The following is a 25,558-nucleotide window of genomic DNA, read 5'->3' on the forward strand; positions in this document are numbered from 1 at the left end:
GTTTTTGTATAGATATGTGTGTATCCATGTAAACTCATGTGCACATTCATATGTATGTGTGTGTAAGCTGGAGTCAGAAAGAAGGTTACTAAAACTATCTCAAATTCATAGCATCATTATTCACCATTGCAAGACCGCGGACTACAAGCCCAAATGTCCAACACAATAGAACGGATTGAGAAATTATGGTACATTACAATATACCACAGAGAGCAATGCCTTACTTGGGAGGGACTGGACAACTTTATGCTGAATGAACTAAGTCCCATAACGACAAAAACTGTGTAAGACCATTATTATATAAATAGGTAACTAGTAGAACATGTATGAAGATCTATGAGATGAGGAGGGTGGGAGTAAAGGGGTGAAGATGGGGGGCACGCAGTCACAGGATCACACAATTCGATGGGCGGAAGGATGGATGGGTTAAGGAAATGGAAAAGATCCAGAGTGAAAAACAATGCATACGAATTTGTAAGTAAACCAGTATAAAATAAAAGTTTTATAGTAAAAACAAAAAATCTAAAGTGATAATAGGCCTAGATCAATAGTAATGAATTACATAAAATAGTATGTATATGAATGATTGTATAAAACTCAATGTACATGAATGAAACACAGTGTAAATGAACGACTGTATAAAGCATGATGTGCTTGAACTAAAAATATAGAGAGAGTATTCTGGCAGTATTCTCAACAGCTGAGCTAGATCAACATCAAGTCAATGATTTAAAAATTAAATATATACTATTATTTCAAATATATAAAATTTATTCATAAAAATGCATTTTTCTTTGTTGGGAAAAAGTGAAATTCACAAAAACAAATTAGCTTTAGCTGCTGAAAAGTTCTCTTAAAGAAAAGTCATTGTCATTTAGCTAAAGAAAACCTTTTTCTTTTCTTTCTGAAAAGATCAGGTACAGAAGAAAAACCCAATTGACAGGCTCAATTGAAAGGCTGTAATGGAGGGCGAAATGCATATTTCTCAACTCTCACATCTTCGTGATGCTGTGGCTCAGCGGGTAGGAGTTGCAGTTCTAACCAAAAAGCAGAGGGTTTGAATCCAGGCTGCGGGTATGTCTTTTCCTCGCCTGCAATTTACTGTTTTGGAAAACCTGCTAGAGGGTCTACCATGAATCGGTTCCAATTTGACAGCACACAATGATGACAACAATGTATAACAGAAATGCTCCATGTGGCTTTAAGAAACAGGAATTTATTTTCTTATTTTCTTATAACTTAGCTGCTGTGCTGTTGTGTGGTGTCTGTGAATCATCTGTGACTCGTAAGCCTTTGACAGGCGGTGGAATGCAGCTTCCTGTAATCCCTCCCATCCTTGTCATCTCCACTGCACTTCATTCACTGTTGTCATCCTGTCAACCCACCATCTGGGGCTCCTCTTCTCCTTTGCAAGCTTGCACCTTTCCAAGCATGCTGTCATCATCAGAGCACTGGCACTTCTGTCAACAGGGCCAAAGCATGTGAGGCAAAGTCCTTGCCTCAAATGGACACTCTGGTCACATGTCCGCCAAAATACTTTTTGTTGTTTTGGTAGTCCATGATCAATTCAATACTCTTTACCAAAACCACAAATTAGGGCATTAATTCTTCAATCTTCTTTATTTATTGCCAAACATGCATGTGAAGCAAGGTTTGAGTCAGACACCACTTATTTAGTACTTTAAAAAGATTTTTTCCAACAGAGTTGCCCAATTCAAGGCTTTGTTTTTCTTTTTTCTTTTCTTGACTTCTCATTCCATGGGTGTTAAATGTGAAACCAGGTCAGATAAAATATCTAACAACTGCAGTCTTTTCTCCATTGACCATGTCTATCGGTCTAGTTAGATAGATTTTGTTTTCTTGATTGTAGAGTAATCCATACTGAAAACCGTCACCTTGGCTCTACAACCAACCTTCCTTTCAACAAGAAAGAAGTCCACATTCAAAGGGAAGATTTCTTTTCCCATCACCTCTGAGGGAAGATCTTTCTCTTGTTGCCTTGCTATTTTTTGCCATCTGTGCTGCTTTAACCTGTTCCTTTTATATTTTCTAAGAGATGCATATTTCTCAACTCTCCTATTTCCGTGGTGCTGTGGCTTAGAGGTCAGGAGCTGCACTAATAACCCCAAAGCAGGAAGGTGTATATTCAAAATACAGAGCACACTAATTCTGCTTCAATAATCTAACGAAAACAACACATTTCCAAAGGTATCATTACTGAAGACATAAAAATGATCTTACAAAAGATGGTTTGGGGAGCAGACAATTTAATCCCTAACATTATACCTTTTGTTCATAAAAATTTATAATGTTTCAGGCAAAATATATGCATTTCAAGAACATAGATCAGAATTGTCCTAGTATCATTTAATAATACATAATATACTACCCCATGTAACAAGTAAGGTAATATATTAGAAGACATTTATTCAGAAGGTATACTACTTAAAAATGCATTTCCACAAAAATTACATTGATCAAAATATATCATAGCCACATTTTTAATGTATTTTGATGTACTAAAAGTGAGAGACCATAATGCAGTTATTGAGTTTTCACCTGTCGACAGGAATTTAATCCTGAACCGGAGCTAAGAGGCCACAGGAGAAAGAATGAACTGTCTTTAATTCAAGTGGTAATCGTCTGAAATTATATATAAGTTTGTGACAGCCTCAAGAGGTCTGAAAAGTAGGAACATGACTAAACTCAAAAGTATCTTTAAATTTTCACAAATTGTATTTAATGGTAGGTGAACAGTCAATTCAATTAGTTTTTTTAACATACTTAAGAAGAGTATGTTTAGATCCAACGTGAAGGAATCGATGTCTTCTCCACGTTTTTCAAGTATAGACTTGAGAAATCTGCAATGCAAGTGCCTGAAAAGTGATCACTCAGAATAAATTCCAAGACCTAGAAATAGTCTAAATTACCAGGCTCTATCAAATCTCTGATTTTTATCTCTACTGAAAGAAAAAATCACCAGGCTGCACTGACATTTTGAAACTGAGAAAATATTTTATGTCCAAGGAGAGAAAAGGGAGCTCAAGGAGGTCACTGCCCATGGGAATCATATGCGGATGCTAGATGTGCATGTTTTCAATGCCTCATAGAATACTTCTCATGTAAATTTAAGAGGTCAAAAGGAGATGTGTGAGAAAAGAAAACCGGCCCCTTTCCTCCAATTGACTCTACTAAGCCTTGACATTTTTGATGAATGGCATCCACTGTGGTTACTACCAAAACTTAACAAATGTTCTTCCAATATTGTTAACTAGAATTCACTGAGAAGGTACCAGAAATGTTGTTTTGCTTGTTAGCTGCTTTCAACTTATAATCCCTTTAGCTTTGAATGATTCACTTCTTATAATGTAATACTTATTGTATCTATATGTATAATATATCATATATTAGCAGAGAAGTGGGATTATAGATAAATACTCTAATGGTTAAGCTCTGTGTACTAAGTTGATTATATGGTCACCAGAAATGTGATGTTATTGTTTTATGTACCATTGAGTCAGAACAATCTCATAGCTGATCCTCAGGTTTCCAGGGGCTGTGAATCTCACATGAGGAGACAGCCCATCTTCTCCGGCAGAGCGGCTGGTGGAGTCAAGCCACCTCCCTTTGGGTTGGCACCCCAATTCTTTACAACTAAGCCTCCAGAATGCTCTGAAATTGAGATGTCAACGTTGTAAATTTGAAAATCAGGAAGGGATATGTGTAATATTTGGTTATCTACAACTTATACTTTCATCTACTATCTTAACCTTTAAACTTTTTTTAAGGGAAGGTTTATAAAGACATTGTTCTGTTGTTGTTATGTGCCGTCGAGTCATTTGCGACTTATAGCAACCCTATGTACAACATCCCTAAACCATGCTCTATCCTGTGCCAATCTCATTGTCCCCGATACACCCATCCCGATTACCCCAGTCACTGAATCAATCCACCTCATAGAGGATCTTCCCCTCCTGCCCTGTCCCTCTACTCTACCCAGCATGATGTCCTTCTCCAAAGACCTGTCTCTCCTTACAACAAGTCCAAAGTATGTCAGGCGAAGCCCCAGAATCCATGGTTTTAATTTATTCATTCATTTTTCCTCTCTCCCAGTTTCCTTTGAAATGTTTGTCCTGTTGCAAGCTATTAATTGTCATACATATGGTGTCTACTTATCTCTTCTTTCTGACTGTCCTTACTCTCACCCATCCAATGGTGTTAAATGCCGTCCAGTTGAGGAAAAGACTCACAGTGACCAACAACAATAGCGTTGGATGGGGAGAGAACGAACAGTCTGAAAGAACAGATGAGCAGACATCATATGTATGACAATGAGTAGAGTGTTGGGCTTATTTAGGATTTTTCTCTTTGTGACCGAGATATTTCACTCAGCATACTATCTTCCAGGCTTATTCACAATGTGTAATGTTTCACAAGTTCATTGTTTTGCAAAGCTGCATGATTATTTTATTGTATGAAAGAACAATACTGTATCCCATTGTTGCTGAGCTCTTAGGCTACTTCCACTTCTTTGCTGTTGCAAATAATGTTGCATATCTGTTTGTGCTGGAACTCTCATTTCTTTGGAGTCAAACTACAGTCCATAGTGGTTGTATCATTTTACATTCCCACCATCAGTGCACGAGAGTTCCAACCTCTCCACATTCTTTCCTGTATATATTTTATGCTTTCCCATTGCACTTTTCAATTATTGCTGGGGTGAGATGATATTTCACTGTTGTTTCGATTTTCTATAGTTGTGATGGTAGAGAAGAATACTGCATATCCCATGGGGTGCACCCCAAGTGCTTCTTGAACAGAAATATAGTAAAGCTGCTTTTTTGATACTTTAGACGTGCAGCCAGGTGAGGCTATTCAGTGGAGAGGGAAAGCCTACTTAGAAAGATGAGTGTCTGTGAAGCAGATGAAGACCTCCAACGCAATGGATTGATGTGGTGATTTCAGCAATGGCTTGAGTGTTTTGGAGTTGGTGAGGAGAGCGTAAAATAGGACAGGGTTCAGATTGACTGTTCATAGTGTTGTGACCAGTCAGCACCTTAAAACAACAGTAAGCAGAAATACTGAGCATTTTTTTTATGCTTCCTGGTCATATGACCTTCTTTGGTGAAGCGTCTATTCAATTTTTCTGCCCATTTTGTAATTAGGTTATTTCTTACTGATGTGCTGGCATACTCTATAAATTTTAGTTATCATGTATAACTTTTCAGATATAGCATTGTCAAATATTTTTCCCTGTCTGTGGGTTTCCCTTTTACTCTGTTGGAGAAGTTTTTTGATACATATATTATTTTTTTACTTTCTGTGGAACAGACCATCTGCAAGTTCAAATTAAAACTAAAATGAAATGAAATTAAACCAACCACAATAAGACCTTGCGTCTGTCCTAAATGATTTCAAGACCATCTAAAAAATGGGTTTGACTGATAATGAATGAAGCCCAGATTAGCCTTGGGGTGATATGTATATCAATGTTGAATAAAGCAAAATATTATTAGAAAGATGGGAGGGATAAAAAGGTAAGATAAAGACAGAAGACATTCTATTATACTAGAATGCTGAGAAGCCAAAACAAAGGGAAGACACCAGGAAGTTGAAGAGCTGAACAAAGATTTCAAAGGGTAGTTTGTGAAGACTAACATATTACAATGAGATATGCAAAGAGCTGGTGTCAGAAAAAAGTAAAAAGGAAGAACTCACTTTCCAATTCTCAAGCTGAAAAAACTGAAAAACGATTTGAAGCCTTGAGTTTCAATACTTAAAAGGGCTGTGGCTATACTCTTGAATGGTTCAGGAAGCTTCAAAAGACGATGGAAGGAATTAATGGAGTCGCTGTAAAAGAAAACACCAATTTGCTGCTGATAAAGAATCATTGAGAAAGTAGCAAATGATCAAGAATTGATAATAATAATGATGGAAAAATTTCAAGCTTTTCTGATGGACTTGGGAAAAAAATAGGGCGCTAGGAATTGTTGAAATACATATTTCAACAAGCAGCTTTAGCCCTGGATATGCTCACCATGCTGTGCCAAGAAATCTGGAGGACATCTACCTGGCCAACTGGCTGGAAGAGGTCCATATTTATTCCCATTCCCCAAAAAAGATGATCTGATAGAATGTGGAAATTATTGAACAATGTCACTGATATCACATGCAAGCAAAATCTTCCCTAAGACTATCCAAATATTACTAGAATGGTACATTGACAGAGAAGTGCCAGAACACAAGCTGGGTTTAGCACAGTCCATAGCATGAAGGATATCATTGCTGCTGTCAGATGAGTCTTGACTGAAAGCAGATAGTATCTGAAGGATGTCTATTTGTGCTTATCAACTGTACAAAGAGATTTCACTATGTGATGACAAAAAATTTTGGCTAACATTGAGAAGACCTAATTTTCTCACACAAAACCTATACCTAGACAAAGAAACTGATGTCTGAATAGAGCAATAGAACACTGCACGATTCACAATCAAGAAAGCAGTGTGTCAGGGATTTATCTTTTCAACCTATATGATGAAAAGATAATTTGGGAACCTAGATTTTATAAAGAAGAATATGACACCAAGATAAGAGGAAGACTCATCAAAAACTTGTTAGGCAGATGATATAACCTTGCTCACTGAAACTGAGGATGACTTGAAGTGATGACCTGTAGAAGATCAAAGATTAATAATATGCTATCAGTGACATTTTTCAGTAATTTTCATATTCTATTAGATCATCTTTTTTGGGAATGGGAAATCCTTCACTATGGATTACAAGTAAGAAAATAAAGTTGCTCACCACCAGGCCAATAGGCAAAGTCAGGATAAATGGAGGAAAGGTTGAAGCTGTGTGATGTTAAGGATTTATTATTCAAAATGGCTTTCCTAGTCATTGAGTTTGACTTTGCCATGTGGATGGGCAGAAATATGGTAGGAGGGTGTATTAGCTTATCCTCAAGGTGACTGGCTAGTTTCCTCAGTCCATAAGGGGATTTGATAGTCTCTCCATGAAACTGAACTAATTCAGCAACAGAATTGGAGATTCTCAAGACTCACGGACTTCTAGAATAACAAGCAGATACATCTGGGAGAAAGTGCAGCCAGAATGCTCTTAGAGACAAAGATGTTGTATAAATCTCCATGTTGTCAGGTGACCCGAGTCTATGTAAAAAGAAATCACGCTGGGGAAAGGGAGAGGGTTACCCAGAGAGGAAGATCTTCACTGATATGAATTAACTGAGGAAATATTTTAATAAGCTGGAGAATTTGAGAGTTTTAGAGAATGATACTACACGCTCCAAGTATGTGAAGCAAAGGTTTGTCATGTTTACCTCCAAGTAGCACTTTGGCTGCACTCTCTCCAAGACATATCTGTCTGTTCTTCTGGTAGTCCATGCATGACGTATTCAGTTCTCTTCTCCAACATCCCAACTTGAAGGTATTAACTCTTCTTTTGTCGTCCTTATGAAATGTCCAGCACTCAGATGCATGCCAAATAATTGAAAAAACATGGCTTGAATCAGGTACCTTCGTGTTCAAACTGACATTGTTGCTTTTCAATAATTTGGAACAATCCTGATGAAAGCTTTTCAAATGCAACATGTGTCCTGATCTCCTGACTGCTGGTACCAAGAATGTTGATTGTGGATTCAGGTAAGATTAATTTATTGACAGTTTCAATCTTTTAGTCATGATATTGCCTATAAGTCTGGTGGTGAGAATTTTTATTTTCTTGATATTGAAATGTAATCCATATTGAAAGCTTTGATCTACTCTACACCTGTGCAAATATTAAGCATATTAATGATACTCAAGATATAAATTAAATACTTGTGCTATGGTTTTTAGAAAAGGACTCATCAGGGAAAGAAATTTTCAAAACTAATAAACACTTGTCCTACTTAGGTTTGGTATCAGGGAACTTGTGTTTCAGAGGAGCACTGTGTATCCTGCAGATTTCAAGGCTGTGACCATTTGCAAACACAGCATCGGGCTATTTTGTTATGATCTCTCTGAGCAAGCTTGAACTGCCAGCCTTTCACACTGCAACCGTGTGTTTGCAAAAGAACTAATGCCGATTTCAGTATATTTGCACTACAAATAGCAATGTATGTCATGACAGAAACTATGAAAATCAAGCAATGTGTATAAAAAATACTCACATTTTCATGACTGGATATGTTTACTTGTGTATAAAAGACACATTTGTGTGTGTGTGTGTATATATATATATATATATATATATATATATGTCTTTTCTTTGAAGCACTGCAATAAAACAGACTTTTTCACTGCAGGAACTCAAAATCCCCTCTCCCTACAATTTTTCCATTTGCTACAATAACTAGAAAGATTTGCATGCCTGTCAGAGGGATTTCAATATATTTCCAATTTCTTATAATGGAAAAATTACTAACAGCAATGGCCTGTTTAAGATTGTGAATTATATTACGTTATCCTTCCACCCTTCCTTTCTTTAACACTGTTGTTTTTGCTTAGGTTCGTGTAAAACTATGCATTTATCAAATGCTTCCTTTCCACTTTCAAATGTCAGGTTATTTAATTTCTTATTTCTCTATAGAAGAGGCTGCTTTTCCACTGTGTGAAATGTCACAGAACCACTGTGACCTTATGTTTGAGATGACTGGCAATACTGAAGTACTAGAGCGAGTGGAAATGTCGTTCTGAAGGAGGAAGTTGTGGCTATCACACAGGTGTAGACTGCTAAAGAGAAGCTTGGTGATAAAATTGCTCTTAGCATAATGTTTCAGTGCACAGAATTAGAAAATAAATTAAAAATATGTTAAAGTCACAAAAATGATAGATGGAGGTTTGTTAAGAGGAACTGTGGTGATGCAGTGCATGGATTATCATCTACCATAGCCCAGGGCAGAGGGATGGCAAACATCTTCCTTTAAGAGTGTCAGACTTGGAAACTGGAGGAAGGGAGATTAAGAGTGAGAATTTACCTGTGAGAGTCAGTTTGAGTTGAGATTATTTGCATGGGAAGAATTGTGATGAATTCAGAGCTTGAATATATGTGATGTGTTATGAAAGTTAGAAGCATTTTCCTATATTTTTATGTTAAAATTAACTATTTAGCTTTCAATATCTACATGTTATTTCCTTCAGAGAAGAGGCAGTGAAATGTTTGAATTTATAGGAAATAATGCACCATAGCTTTATACTCCACCATTCGTGTGTCAGTTTGTAGATACCTGATGGTGAGCTTATTGCTGAGATATTAAAGTTTATGCTGCCAGGACTTCACGTACCAGCAAGGTCATCTATTTTGATGATGAGAGACTTACAATGGTCTAAGGCTGACTAAGAAGGAAGTCCTGGCAATATACTTTTAAAAAAAAGACCAACTAAAACTTTATGGATAACAGGGGAACACTGACACAGTGCTGAAAGATAAGGCCCTCAGGTTAGAAAATACTGAAAACTAAGGAAGTGTGGCCTTTTCAAAGCAAAGTCAGCTGTCATGACATGAAGAGACTAAAATTGTCAAGATTTCCACTTGCTCATGTGGTGTAACTTAAAAAGGGGAAGAAACTCCCACAAACATGGAAAGTTGTCATTGCTGTTAGATGTTATAAAGTAAGCGGAGACTCATCAATTCTTTACAAGCAACACACTTGAAACCAGCCCCATTCTGCACCACCAGCCTGCTCTCTGATACACTTGAGTCTATTGCTCCAGTCACTGCACCAGTTCTTCCTGCTGAGGCTCTTCCCCTCATACTTTACCCTCTAACTTCTCCAAAATAATGTCTTTTTTCTAAGAACTAGTGGCTCCTGGATGTGCTCACCAAGTTGTGCCAATACATCTGGAGACCAACCACTTAGCCAACTGACTGGAAGAGATCTATATTTGTTCCCATCCCAAAGAAAGGTGACCCAACAGAGTGTGGAAACTATAGAACGATTTCACTGATTTCACATGCAAGCAAGATTCTACTGAAGATTATAAAAAAACAACTGGAACAGCACATCAGCAGAGAACTGCCAGAAGTCCAGGCTGAGTTTAGAAGGGGTCATGGTACTAGGGATATTGTAGCTAATGTTAGATGGAACTTAGCTAAAAGCAGGGAATACCAGAGGAATGTCTATCTGTGTTTCATTGACTATGCAAAGGTGTTTGACTGTGTGGATCATAACAAACTGTGGCTGACTCTGAAAAGAATGGGAATCCCAGAACACTTGATCATTCTAATGTGAAGCCTATACTTGGAGCAAGAGGCAGTTGTCAGAACAGAGCAGGGTAACACTGCATGGTTCAAAATTGTGAAGGGCATATGCCAGGGATGTATCCTATGTCTATACCGTTTCAATCTGTATGCAGAACAGATTATCTGGGAGGCTGGGCTCTATGAGGAGAAATGTGTGGTCAATATTGGTGGAAGAGCTATCAACAATCTGTGTTAAGCAGATGACACAACCCTGCTTGCTGAAACTGAAGAGAACCTGAAGAGCTTGCTGTAGAGGGTCAAGGACTGCAGCCTCCAATATGGATTGATTATATATATATATATATATACTGATAATTTATGATTACAGGAATATACAATTGTTATTAATTAAGTTGCTAGGAACTGAGTTGAGTATGTCAGAAATTATGAAGATGGCATAGGAAGAGGGTAGAGTTGAAATCTGTTGTCCATAGGGTCCCTAGGAGTCGAACTCAACTCAACAACATGTAAAAATGGTAGGTTGATATGGACTCATAGTGACATATGACAGTGCAGAACTTTTTTGTCAGGTTTTACTATCTATAATCTGTACAGAAAGGGAGAGCTCATGTTTAGGATGTGGGGGTCCTTAGGTGAATGCTAACCTCCCACCTTTTAGGTAGCAGTCTAAGTGCTTACAAAATAGCTATTAGGAATAATTAAAGAAAGAGTAGAGTAACATATACAGTCTTACACAATACATATTACAAGTTGGAAAAAAGCTATATTTTTATGAAGAGTTAAATGGTATGTAAGTAAAAAGAACATAAGAAATTATGTGAATAACATCAGGCTCTGAAGTACAATCGGAGTGCTCCTTAAAGACAAGCATTTTGAAGACATCATTTTGATACATCATTTCATATCTTTTGGGCTTGTCATCAGCAGGACCTAATCCCTGGAAAAGTAAATCATATTCCTAAAAAGAGAGGGCGAGTGGAGCGGAGGAATACCCTCAAGGAGATGGGCTGATAGATACAGTGACTGTGACACTGGGCGTGAGCATATGGAAGATTGTGAAAGTGGAACCCCATTGTGCTGGCTCCTATCTGTTATATTTAACATCTTTCACAACATTATCAATGTCTTGCCATTGTTGTTAGGTGCTATCAGGTCCAGTCATAACCACCTTGATACTGAGTATCTTTGGAATTGAGTTAGGAAAATGTGCTTAAAATTTTAATAAAAAGCATTTTGTTGTTGTTCTTGTTAGATGCTGTTGAGTACAATCACACCAACCTTATGAACAGCAGATCTAAACTCTGTCCTGTTGTGTGTCAACTTCATAATACAACACACTCAAGTCCATCACTGTAATTACAGGTCAATCTACTTGGGTGAGAGTCTTCCTCTCTTTTGCTATTCCCCCACCTTTATGTGCATTATGTCCATCTACATGGAATAACTTTTCCTAGCAACATATCCAAAGTATGCATGACACAACTTCACCACCCTTTCCTCCATGGAGCACTTTTGCTGCACCTTCTTCAAGACATACCTGTTTGTTTGTTTTTCCATGGGATATTCAGCACTCTTCCCCCAGCACCACAGTTCAAAGGTATCAATTCTTCTTCTGCCGTTCTTATTCCTTATTCTTTTCTCAGCATCATAGCAAGTTATTAAAAAGACCATGGTCTGAATAAAAAATACCTTAATCTTCAAACTAACATCATGACTCTTCAATAATTTAGAGGGATTCTTGACTGCAGACTTTCCCATTGCAATGCATCTCCTGATTTCTGGTATCAAGTGTACTGAGTGGGGATCCAAGTAAGGTGAAATTATTAACATTTTCAATCTTTTCTCCATCTATTATCATGTCAACTATAGGTCTAGTGGTAGGAATTTTTTATTTTCTTGAAGTTAAAATTCAATCCATATTGAGACTTCAGCGTTTGACCTTCTACAGCAAGTGTCTTATGTCTTCCTCACTTTCATCAAGCCAACTTGTGTTATCTGCATGATGAAGCTTATTAATGAATCTTCCTCCACTTTTGATGCCACTTTCTTCTTCATAGAGTTCACTCGCTACATAGATTGAACAGGTATACTGAAAGGATACAACCTTGATGCCTGTGTGTCTTAACATTAAACCATGTAGTGTTCCCTTGCTGTGTTTACGCAACAGCTGCTTGGTCTACATATAGATTTCACATGAACACAGTTAAGTGCTTCTAGATTCCCTTTCTCCTCAGTTTTAGTTATAATTTAGGTCCCCAGGTCATGTGATCATTAGCAAAAGGACTGGAAGTTTTGCTAACTCAGAGGTACCTTTGAAGGCAAGCCGATTTTATTTTTTCTAAAGTCACAGCCTTGAAAACACTCTGGATTCTCTGCACCTGAGGTCCCTGTGAGACTGACTCAAGTGAACAGCTGCTAAAGACAACACGACATTTTCTTTTTTGTAAAAGTAAGAACATATAAATATCTCTTTCATTGTTATTTCTGCTTTTGGAATATTTTAAGAGCAATTTAATGCTTTCATTACAATTTTACGATATATTAAGAAAATAAGAAATGCAAATTATAATGCCAACTTAATTTTTTGCAAGTAAACTCTTAATCTTGAATGACAAATATCTCCAGGGAAGCAGGCTTGGCTATTACTTTTTATGTTACAAATAATAATACAAATGACCAATTCCTTATGCTATTCAACAGAATATATCTTTGAGTTAGATTTTTCTGGTTGAACAATAACGGCCTTTTAAATTTTTCTGTAAAAAAGAGCTTTTACCAACCATGAAGACAGGGAAAGGTGGCCCTGGTTTGGTCTTTGTGTTAAAAGCCCTTAGAAAAGCTTTATTTCTAACAAAGAATATCCATTCCACCAGCCTGCTGAGGTCTGCCGAGAGGCAGCTGTGTGCAGAGACCTCATGGCAGCAAGAGAGTCACAAGTATTAAAAGCTAATTGAAGGACCCAGGCTGCACTATTAATGCTGTCGATATGTGCATCTTTTCAGGTTTAATACTTTAAGTTAGACAGCAGCCTTCTGTATTGTAAAAGGCAGTGAAGACAGAACATCAAATCATTAAATATAAATAGGCTACTTTGAAGTATCCAACTGAGAAAAAAGTCCTAGGGAAGTAAAAACCCGTGTTACCATGTCCTACTTCCAAATAAAGAAGGAATCACAGGCAGAGGTAAGAGAGCTGACTGCTTCATTTCCTGCCTGGAGGAAGCCATGCTTTTGAGAGTGAATGCATTTAATGCATTTCTTTCTTTCTTTTTAATACATGTCATGCATGATGTACTTGAAGTTATGATAATGATGGTTTTGCACTTCCACAATCATGTGTCCGGAGAAAGGGTCTCCAGTCGCTCAGGTACAACGACATTTGGTTGCCAAAAAGAGCTCAGTTGTTTGAACTCATCAGCTGCTCTGTGGATAAAGACGGCAGAGATGGCTTCCAACGAGACTTACAGACCTGGGAAAGTGTGAGCAGCTGAAATTACTTGATAGAAGTCAGATTTTGTTTTTGTAAACACGAAACACTTTCTTTTGTTCTGTGATACTAAATTCACCAAATATAGTCTTATGTGGTTGTTGTTCATCAGAACCGATTCCTAGCTGATGCTAGCAGGTTTTGAGAGAGAGTAAATAGCACAGGAGAAGATTGATTTCATTTCTCTCTCAGAGAAGCTGGTGGGTTTCAACCCTGTATCTTGGAGTTAACAGCACAACTCCTTACCTGCCGAGCCACTCGACCTGGATTATTAGGGTGTACGTCAAGGAAGTCAGATGAAGAATTAGAAGAAGTTAGATTGGTTACAAAATTTCACTCAGATGATATTGCAGAATTGGGAAAATATATTGAAGCACTTTAATGTTCTAAAATGTACACAAAAATGTAACACATAGTATGTTATTTGATTGCATGACTCCAAATCAGCAAAATATACAGATTTTGAATGGTTTTTACCCCCATCATGTCACACTGAGATCTCTGAAAGGAGGCTCAGAAGCAGTGATGAAGACAAGGAAACACAGAATTACATGATCTTATTTAGCGAGAAGTATATCTACTTTTGTGCTCTCTGAGGGCACAGTGGTATGGAACTGAGCTTCCATCCTGAAAGGGTGCTGTTTAAATCTACCAGACGATCTACAGGAGAAATGTGGGCAATCTGCTGCCTGTGATTTACTGTCTCAGAAAACTCACTGGAGAGCTGGCTCCGGGTCAGCTCTGACTCAATGATACACAGCACAGAGAATTCTTTCAAGGATCTCTGGTGGCACAGTGGTTAAAGATATAAGCTGTTAGGAAAACAGCAGTTATTGGAGCTCACCAAACACATGCCCTGAAGAAAGAAAGAAAGTGATCTGCTTCTGTAAAGAAGAAAGCTGAGAAGAGTGTTGAACATAGCGGGGACTCCCAGAAGAAGAGGCAGGTCTGTCTTGGAGGCAGGGAGTCAAGCTTTTCCTTCAAGGCAAGGGTTTGGAAGCTCTGTCTCACATACTTTGGTCATTTGGCCTGGAGAGACCAGTCGTTGAAGAAGGACATCATTCTTGGAAGGTGGAGGGACAGCACAGAAGAGGAAGACCATGGATGAGATGAACTGACTCAGTGACTGGAGAAAAGGCATTAGGTATTCCAGAGACAATGAGATTGGCTCAGGATAGGTCAGGCTTCAGAGCTATTGTATGTAGAGTCATGTGATAACACATAACGACAATACACACACACACACACACACACACACACACACACACACAATGTCTTGGACAAGGTGCAGCCAGAGCCCTCCTTGGAGGCAAAGGTGGTAAAACGTGATCTCATATCCTCTCACATCCTTTGGGCATGTTGCTAGGATAGTTTAGTCTTTGAACAGCGACGTCATCCCTGGAGAAGTGAAAGGTCAACAAATGATTATAAGATCCACGATGAGATAGACTGGCACAGTGACTGTAGCATTGGGTTTGAGTAGGTCAGAAATTTTGAGGATGGCACAGGATAGGACAGAGTTCAGATCTATTTATAGAGTTATTATGGGCTATACTTGACATCCAATAACAACAACAATATATCTCTATGAGAACTTCTGGTAGCCAAGTAGCAAGAAACTGCGCTGGAATTCGAAAAGGCAATTGGTTTGAGGCCATCAGCTGCTCTGTGGGAGAAGAATGGACAATCTCTTCTGGTGTAATTACTACCTCTGAAAAACCACTGGAGGGTCAGTTTTGCATTGTTTCTGACTCTGTGGTATACAACAACAACATACATATCTATATCCATACATCCATCAGTAGATAGCTAGCTAGCTAGCTAGACGTAGATGGCTAGAGTTCTAGTAGTCTAGTGGTAAAAAACTGTGCTTCAATCCTAAAGGCATGTGGTTCAAATCCAGCAGCTGGACTGTTGGAGAAAAATGGGCAATCTCCTCCTGTGTGATTAACTGTCTCTGAAAAACTCCATTGAGTCAATTACAACTCAATACGTTGACCTATTCTTTCTCTTCATTGTTATTAATAGATAGATAAACTGATAGAGTACTTTCCTTAGGTTTTTTAAAGATATATTTAATATGTTTAAATCAAGTGAACCTTAGTTGGAACTTGGAAGATAGAAAGAATGGCTTGAATATTAGAAATAAAGCAAGTAAAGATAATGTGTAACCATGACAATACCCAGTGATTGAACAAAATGAATACATTGTTTACAATTTAAAAAAATGTTTAATAATACCAAGAGTGTGCTTTGTCAGCAATTGTGTAGATGAGCTCAAGTATATCAGAGATGATGATAGCACAGGATGGACTGTGTTCAGGTCTTTTTTATTTTTTTTTTAATTTTTAATCTTAATGAATATTTACAGAGACTTTGGATTTCCATTTATTCATTGCTACATTTTTCTCCCTCCCCACCCTGTTCCACCCAATTCAGTCTTCTCTTTGAAAAGTAAAAGAAAAATTCTTTCATTGTTATACAGTCCCTTTCCCTAAGTCCATTCCAATATGCAGCCTTCATTCTGATCCCCTGTTATGGTAAAAATACCCAATCATACATCACTTTTCAACAGTTCTCTCCCTCATCTGTTTCAATTCAGTATCCATTATTTATCCCCTCTTTCTCAGACACCTTCAACCCCGATGTCATTCCATTTCACAACGGTGGCACTATGACTTCTTTGTCCTTTTGTGACTTTTTTCATAGGGCTACTCACAGTATTCATCTTGATAGCTCCTAACAACAACAACGAGTCCTTCACTGGTAAATGAGAGGAGTTTCATTTGGCCTTCTCAGTAGGAGAAAGGAGAAGAACACTTCTGGGGAGCTGAAGCAGGACATACATTAGGAACAGACTGAGAAGGACAAATAGAATGAGGGGACCCCACGAGCTGCTGTGATTGTAGATGTGAGACCAATACCAACATCTATGCTGGAAATTATTAAAGGCACAATGTTTTAGTTATACTCTACACCAGGATGCAAAGAAGGAAAACATAGAGATCCAAATGGAAATGAAAATCTAGGTCACAGAAGAAAAATAATTGTCAATAGATGTAAAAATTAAACATTTATATATAATGGGAATCATAAAATAGCACTAAAATGACATACAAATTTTACCTATAAAACATTTGGAAGGATATAATAAGAAGTGCCTTGGCAAACACCACTACTGAGAATTTCTCACAGATGGGTCTCACAGTGATCCCCCTCTTCTGCCCCTAGAAATGAGTCATAGATAATTTAAATTATCTGCCAAATTTTACACACAAGTACTTTATCTATCATTGACTACATCAAAATGAAACAAAGTATAAAAATTTAAGAAGAAAATTGTTTCAAACAGTTGAACATTATCTAAATAAATATATGTAAATATTAGATTATCTGATTTCTTTAAAAAATGTTTAGTCTTGTTGCTGTATACTGTTGAGTTGGAACCGGTCCATAGCTGACCCTTCCGCGGGTTGTAAGAGACAGTAAATCACATGGTACGAGAAAGTCCATCCTTCTCCCATGAAGCAGCTGGTGGATGTGAAATGCATATATTTGGGATTTCAGTACAGTTTCTTACCACAAAACCACCAGCATAAAAATATTACCATTTAATGCAGACCAATTTATTTTCTTGTCCTTTAAACTAAAATTCACATTGGTCTGATAAATGGAATTAGATAATGTTCCTCTAGTGCAGAAAAACAAGTAGTTTCAAAGCCTTCCTGAGAGTGAAAATATTCATAAGAAGAGCATAAATTATGGTGCTATCTTTCAAAGGAACGGCATATCTTAAGAAAATTTAGGGGACACAATGTGAAATTTACCTTAATAGCAGTTGACAGTACCGTGGGTTATAAATCTCCCAATAGTTTTACGCCAAAAATGATGAGGACATAAACTTTTTTTTTTTTTTTTTTTTAATGGTCACTGCAAGTTTAATTCCAAACAGATTCCAAACATCAGTCCAGGGTGGCAACTGGGGGGACAAGGACACTAGTGGACACACTGGCCAGGCAACCACTCCTCGTCCATGTGAATGAGGACATAAACTTTTAAAGCATGCTCAGTTGCAATTATTAGGAAGGCTGTAAACCACCTGAGCTGGGAAAAAAACATCTCTGTCTATAAAAGGGAGCTCTGGTGGCCTCCTGGCAAGAAGCTGTGCTGTAGTCCTGAAGGTGCAGTGTTCAAGGCTTGCAGCTGCTCCGTGTACAGCTTCAACTGTCTCTAAAACCTGCGGGAGGGTCAGCTAGGGGTTGATGCTGATTCTACAGTACACAACAACAAGAACAACAACAACATTATGGAAAAAAGCTGTGATACCTGAGTTCATGTAGTCAATTGCTTTAATAAAAAACAAAACAGGAAGAGTGACAAGGTCTTTTTATTTGGCCATTTGAACAATCAAAATTCAGAGAAATGGAAAGAGCAGAACATCCAAGAAACCATAAGCTTTCTTTACTGAACAAACGGAAAATTATTATCTGAAGAAGTTTGGAGTAAAAATTATGCCTCTGCAGGTAATTTATTAAAGAATTAACAACAGCAAAGGTGCAGCCAAGAACTTGTGTATTGAAATCTCAGCTGAGTACTTGTAAAGAAAATAGAGTAATTGGTGGAAAAGAAAGGATCATGTCGTGTCAAAGATTTATTGTTCAAATGTCTCTGTAGCCGTTGATAACCGTGTATTTGGATCCGAGGTATTTACTGTATTAAGGAGACAGGATTAGGGTGGGGTAGAAGCCCTAGGAGAGCTAAACACTAGGTCTCTTAAAAAAAGTATGCAAAATTCATATACATTATGTTCCACACTTTCCCTCATTCACATTGTTTTTCATACAATCATCCCCATATACCTACCATTACCCCATCTTTTCAGGTCTTCACTAAAACTCTGCCATTTCTTTTACTTCCAGCCTCCACCCACCAATTGTGTGACCCTGTGATTTCCCCTCTGCCCACCTTCAAATGTTTGCTCCCACGCCTTTCCTCTCGTGGGCCCTCATACAGTTTGCTACTCATCCTTCTGTTTTTATGATCATGGTCTACTCAGCACTTAGGAGCAACACTTTCAAAAATTACTACATAATCTAGAAGAGACAGGAGAGAATTATTCTGAGTGAATTAACTCAGTCTCCGAAGGACAAATACTAAATTAGACCATTACCGTAAATGCAGGAGGGAAGCTCGCTTTCTTGTGGGGACGCCTGCTTACCAGCTGCTTTGCCACTGGGAGTCTACAGTGCTTACCTGACTCCACCAAACCTGCCTGCATATCGGCCTGAGCCACCTCCCTGATGAGTCTGTCTCTAGGAGACCATCCAGTGAACTAGAGGACCCAAGGGGCACAGCGGAGTGAGGAACTGCATGAAGGAGGGACATTTGGGAGACTTGACAAGAAGAAGATCCAAGCCACATGTTGCAACATAGCTTGGCAAGATACTGAAGGAAGCAGGAAGTTTAATGGAAAGGGCGTACAGCATCACCAAAAAGACTTGGTGGGTTCTCAGCTATTCTGGGAGGTAGCATGTGTCAAGAACCAGTGTAAACTGGATAAATTGTGTATACTGCACTGAAACAGATGAGGGAGTAAATAATTTAAAAGCGATATATGATAGGGTCTTATGGTTATCACAGGAGTTCACAATTAACAATTAAGGTTGCATAGTAGAATGTACCTGGTGCGGTGGGAGGGGTGCTGGGGGATTGTGTAACAAGGAAGGAGTGTTTCTTTTATGTTTGAAAGACAGGAGCGAACGGGGGGGGGGGCGGAATGGGCGGGGAGAGAAGTGCAGCAATGAATGAATGGAAATCCAAAATATCTGTAAATGCTCATTAAAATTATTATTTAAAAAAATAAAGTATTATAAAAGATAAAAAAAAAAGAACCAACGTACTGAAGGAGGAAAGCCATACCGAAGGCAATGGCAAGAAAATAAGCCTCCAGGAATTGACAGAACAACAACTGAGGTGCTTGTTGTTTTTATCAAGTGCCGTCGAGTCATAGGTGACTCATAGCAACCCTATGAACAAAAGTCCTTAACACATGTGTGACTTTCATCCTTTTTACAGGCTCATAGAGTTTCCAGAGGCAAGTTATTTACAGAAGTGGATGCCAATCCTGCTTCCAAGCTTGTTTTAATTGGAAAGCTCCACCAAATCCTGCCCACCATGGGTAGCCATTAACACATTTGACACATTAGTGTCACAGTGTTGAGCTTCACAGCAACCACAAGCAAGTGGACACACCATGGCTATGTGACCTAGAAGACTGCTTGAACAAACACAATGAAAGACAGGCCTAAGGACGGCAGATTAGCATCACCCACCTTTGCCTTGGTAGCATCACTTTCGTTCCACTAGGCCAAATGGTCTCTACGTTGAGGTTATTGTTGTTAAGTGCCGTCGAGTCATAGGCGATGCATAGTGACCCTATGAACAAAAGTCCTCAACACTTGCGTGACTTTCATCCTTTCTCCAGGTTCATAGGGTTTCCAGAGGCAAGCTATTTACGGAAGTAGATGTCACTCCTGCTTCCAAGCTTGTATTAATCAAGGAGCTCCTGCCAATACTGTCACCATGGGTAACCATGATCATATTTGACACATCAGTGTTACAGTGTTCAGCTTCATAGCGACCACAGGTTACCTCTGTACAGCATGTGGACACACCAGGACTCTATGATCAAGAAGAATATTTGACCAAAAACAATTAAAAACACAGCTGAGGGCCAGGGATTAGAGTCACCCACCTTTGGCTTGGTAATGTCACTTTCTGTCCACTAGGCCAACTGAATTCTCTCTTTGTTGTTGTTAAGTCTCGTCAAGTCTTACGCAACTCATAACAACCCTATGAACGAAGGTCCTAGAAACTTGGTGTGACTTTCATCCTTTCTCCAGGTTCATAGGATCCTGAGATACTTCAATTAAAAAGGCAGCTGCGGGCAATGCTCGCATACCTGAGTCAGCACATGTAGACGCAAGGCTCTGGCAGAGCAGTGTTTAGGAGACGGTGCTGTTGAGTCAGAGGTGGTGCTGCTCTAAAGGGTCAAATCCATCCGTGGCTGGAAGAAAGACCCTGCCATCTCTGCAGCCCCAGGACACCTGCTGGAGTGTCACTTTCCTTTAGGTCCTACTTCACAGCAGTGAGCTGAGGATGTGAGACTGAGTAGAACCGTCACTGGCTCCAGCTGACCCATATGTTCCACTTTAAACCTTACAGAGACAGTTAGCACTGGTCTCATGCAAGGCCCCAGGATGGTCAGCATATATAATGGGATCTTGTTTTCCAGGCAAAGGAGTAGAATATTGATAATCTTTACAAGAAAATTGAGCCATAAGAATACTAGTCTAGGGGAGCTCTGGTGGCCCTAGTGGCAAGAAGCTGCACTGCAATCCCAAAGTTATGTGGTTCTAATCCACCAGAGGCTCTGCTCAAGAAGAAGGGGCAATCTCCGCCTCTACCAGTCAGATCTGATTTGACGGTGCACACAAAAAATAATAAAATTAAATTAAAAAACAAAAAAACAAAATACCAAAAAAAAGAATACTAGTCTAAGAGAAAGGAGCCAGACATAAAGCTTATTTTGTTTTTTCTTTTATATTGATTTGTATACAAAATTAATATACATTGTGTTACATTCATGTACATTGTGTTTCACACATTCCTTTATTCCCTTTGTGTTTCACATAATCATTGCTGTATATTGTGTTGTATAAAACGAATCACTGTTTCTCTGTCCATTATTACCTTATTTTCCCGGGTTGCACTGGATCTTTCCTGATCCCTTCACCCCTGTTTTGCCCACTATACCCGAACTCTGTCATCGTACTGACTTCCACTATCCTCCCCACCATCTGCTCCTTGCCTGTTCTTTCTGGATTTTATACACATCTAAGTAGTTATCCTTCTAGTTTTACAATAATGGTCTTGTTGTTGTTGTTGTTGCTAAGTGCTGTTGAGTCATAGGTGACTCATAGCGACCTTATGAAGAAAAGTCTTCGACACATGTGTGACTTTCATCTTTGCTCCAGGTTCATAGGGTTTCCAGAGGCAAGCTATTTACATAAGCGGATGCCACTCCCGCTTCCAATAATGTTCTTATTCAGTGTTTACTCTTAAGAGACGGAGTGAGTTCACTCAGCGTACTGCTCTCTAGACTCTCCAGTGTTCTATAGTGTTTTATTATTACTGCCACTTAGTGCTCCATAGTATTCCGTTCTGTGAAAGTACCATAATGTCACAATCCATTAATTTGTTAATGGGCATTTGGACTGTCTCTATTTTCTTGCTATTATGAATAACACTGCTATGAATATGTGTACAAATCTTCACTTAGGTTTCAGTCTACTTTTCTCAGAGTATAATCTTAGCAGTGGAAAAGCTGGGTCATAGGCATTTATATGCTTAGCTTTTTAGGAGATACCAGTGGGGAAGCTGGTCACTTCCTGCACCAGATCGCCAAGTACAATAACAGACTTCAAAAGAGGTCAGTACACTCAGCTGAGAGACTCCCTCCAGGCTGCAGGCGACTAGGGGTGGTGGTGGAGGGGGGAGCTCCCTGCACCTCTCTGAAGAGGAACTGCATACAGCAAAACCTCTACACAACACCTCTACACAGATCTCAGCACTGCTTCTCCCATGTCATTCTCAAAAACCCTGACACAATCGAACCCGTTGCTGCAGTAACTGACTGGTAATCTGGTTGAGGGTCTTCTTCTCCTTCGCTGACGCTTCACCTTTCCAAGCATGATGTTCCTTTCCAAGGAAGCCTCTTCTAGCAGCATGGTGGAGCCATGTGAGAGGAAGCTTTTATCACCTTTGCCTCCACATATCTCCCGACTACACCTCTTTTAAGTCATATGTTTGGTTTTGGGCAGCCTTTGAACATTCATTGCTTTTCCCCAGCACCACTCTCAGAGGTATGAAACCCTCTCTGTCATCTTTATTGTCCATTACTCAGATACAGAGCTGTGATTGATGGGTATAGAAGGAGAATTTCATGTCACAGCTTTCTTTTTCCTTTTTGTATGTTTCTTTCAATAAATAGCTCCTTGGAGGAAGAGAGTTGGGCAGTTTCCCTAATCGCAGTTTCCTGCCTTTGGAAACTTACTGGAGGATCAGTCTGGAGCAGATTTCAACTGGAAGGCACATAACGACAAAGAAGTCCTGCAAACACTGAAAGGGAAATTAGTAAATTCTTAAACATTTCTAAAATCCTAAAAAAAAAAAAATCCTATAAAGTCAGTAACTTTCAATCCCCTTACTTAATTCCACACAAATTACAGTCATCTACATAATAAGTACTTAAGCTTCCAATATCTTTGAAGTCTGTCAAGTTGATCTCTAAAAAGCTTTGTTGCACATTTTAGACCCTGCCATTACCGCCCATCAACTAACCTTTTCGCCTTTCTTTTACTTACCTTGTATTTCAAAACCAACCCAAATTTAGGTGTATGTGGTTTAAATCTTAAATAATTAAAAGGCAAGCTGCCAAATCATCAGTAGCAGTACATTATTTTGTCAAGACTTTTAGAGTACATCAGTTGTGTCTTTAAAATTACTAATAATCGGTTGTTGCTACAATCAGAGCTAAGGACTAATTGTAAAAGTAAATTCCACAGAGACGCGATGATGCCCACTCTAATAAAAGAGAGGATAAGCTGGCAAAGCACATTTTTTGGCATGCATGTCAACAAAAAGTCTTTTAGAATCAGAAGTATAAGATAATGAATATACTAAACTGATGAACTTAAGTGTGATTTGTCTTTCAGCCAAAACAGGATGGATTTATGAACAATCCTTGATTTGCACTGATGAGTCACTGATGAAGCATGCTTTTAAAAGGTTGTATATACAGCCTTTAACCAGAAGTCATGTAAATCATGACTCACAAATTCTACTTTCACAAACCTTAAAGGAGACTTGCAGCTACTCGTTTCACCCATTTGAGTCGGATCCATTTCTTTCTTTGCAAATATTATTAATGAAGGGACGCGCCTGTCTTTTGCATCTATAAATTGTGTTATCTTGCATCTGACTGAGTGGCGTAAAATAATTTACTATTGTTATTAATGCATAGTGCATACAGTATGTCCTTCTGGGGTTTTATTTCTATATTTGTGTTTCTTTAAACAAAATTTGTCAAATACCCATAATTTGAACGTATTGCAGCAGAAAATAAGAAACATGTCAGTTGATGAAAAATATCATTATTATCTATTCTTGATATTTTATATAGTAGGGAATAATTTAATACTAATTTTTTAATTCTATTCATCAACTTAAGTGGATGAGTGAAGAAGATAATGCATTTCATATAGAAAACGAGAGTTGTAATCTATTGTAAACCTGCTTAGTTTTCCTTAAGACTTAATGAGGGAGTCCTAGCATATAAAGTTATTCAAAACAAAAGTGCTAATCAAAACACTATACTTCACCTCCAAGGATCACTCTGGCTTCACTTTCTCGGAGACAATATGTCTTTTCTTTTGGCAGTACATAGGATATTAAGGGTTTTATTTGGTGTTTATTTGTTTGTTTCCACAACACCAAAGCTCAAAGATATCAACTCTTCTTCTATCATAGTTACCCATTGGCCAGATGTCAGGAAATAGCTGAAAAGACCATAGACTGAATCAGGTGCACCGTACTCATCAAATGAACATCATTATCCCTCACTATTTGGAGAGGTCCCTCACTGCAGACCTTCCCAGTGCAATACATCTTCTGATCTCCTGATGGCTTGTACCAAGTGTACTGATTGTGGATCTAAGTAAGATAGTCTTTGACAGTTTCAGTCTTTTCTCCATCTATCATGATGTTAACTATCAGCCCAGAAGTGACAATGTCTGTTTATTGGCACTGAGATGTAATCCATATTGCCATCTGCAGTCTTAGATCTTCTGAAGCAAGCACTTTCAGTTGTATTTAGTGTCAGCAAACAAGGTTGTGTTTCTGCAAAATGAAGGTTATTGTTGTGTCTTTATTTAATCCTGATGCCACTTTCTTTCTTTTTTAAAAAAATTATTATTAATTTCAATGAAAATGTACAGAGACTTTGGATTTCCATTCATTCATTGTTGCACTTTTCTCCCCATCTACCCCTCCCCCCAATACACTCCCCTCTTGGAAAAGTAAAAGAACAATTCTTTCATTGTTTTACAATCCCTCCCCCCAGGTCCACTCCACTATGAAGCCTTCGCTCTGGACTCCCGTCATGACAAAAATACCTAATCACAGATCCCTTTTAAAGAGTTTTCTCCCTCATCTCATGCAGTATACATTATTTATCCCATCTTTCTCAGTCTCCCACTTTTTTCCTCAAAGAGTTCAGCTTCTCAAGTAATTTGCTCAACAGACTGAATGGCAATGGAAAGAAGATAGAACCCTGACACACACCTTTCTTAACTGTAAACCACTTAGTTTCCCCTGCTTTGCTCACACAATAGTCTGTTGGTATATAGTCTTCACATAAGCACAATTAATTAATTGTCCAGGGTTTCCCATTATTCTCAATTTTCAGCCATATTTTGTTATGATCCACATAGTCAAATACCTTTGCAAAGTCAATAAAGCACAAATAGACATTCTTCTGGTATTCCCTTCTTTCTGCCATGATCTATCTGACATCAGCAATGATATCCCCAATGCCATGGTCTCTTCTAAATCCAGCTTGAACATCTGACAGTTCTTGGTCTATGTTCTGTTGTAGGCATTTTTTAATAATCTTCAGCAATATTTTGTTTGTATGTAATATTAATGATATTCAATTATTTCTGCATTTTGTTCAGTCATCTTTCTTAGAAAATAGAAACAAATATGAATCTATTGCAGTCACTTGGCCAGGTAACTTTTCTCCAAATATCCT

Source organism: Elephantulus edwardii, unplaced genomic scaffold, assembly GCF_000299155.1.
Source record: "Elephantulus edwardii isolate Elephantulus edwardi_28Jun2011 unplaced genomic scaffold, EleEdw1.0 scaffold00004, whole genome shotgun sequence".
Taxonomy (NCBI): Eukaryota; Metazoa; Chordata; class Mammalia; order Macroscelidea; family Macroscelididae; genus Elephantulus; species Elephantulus edwardii.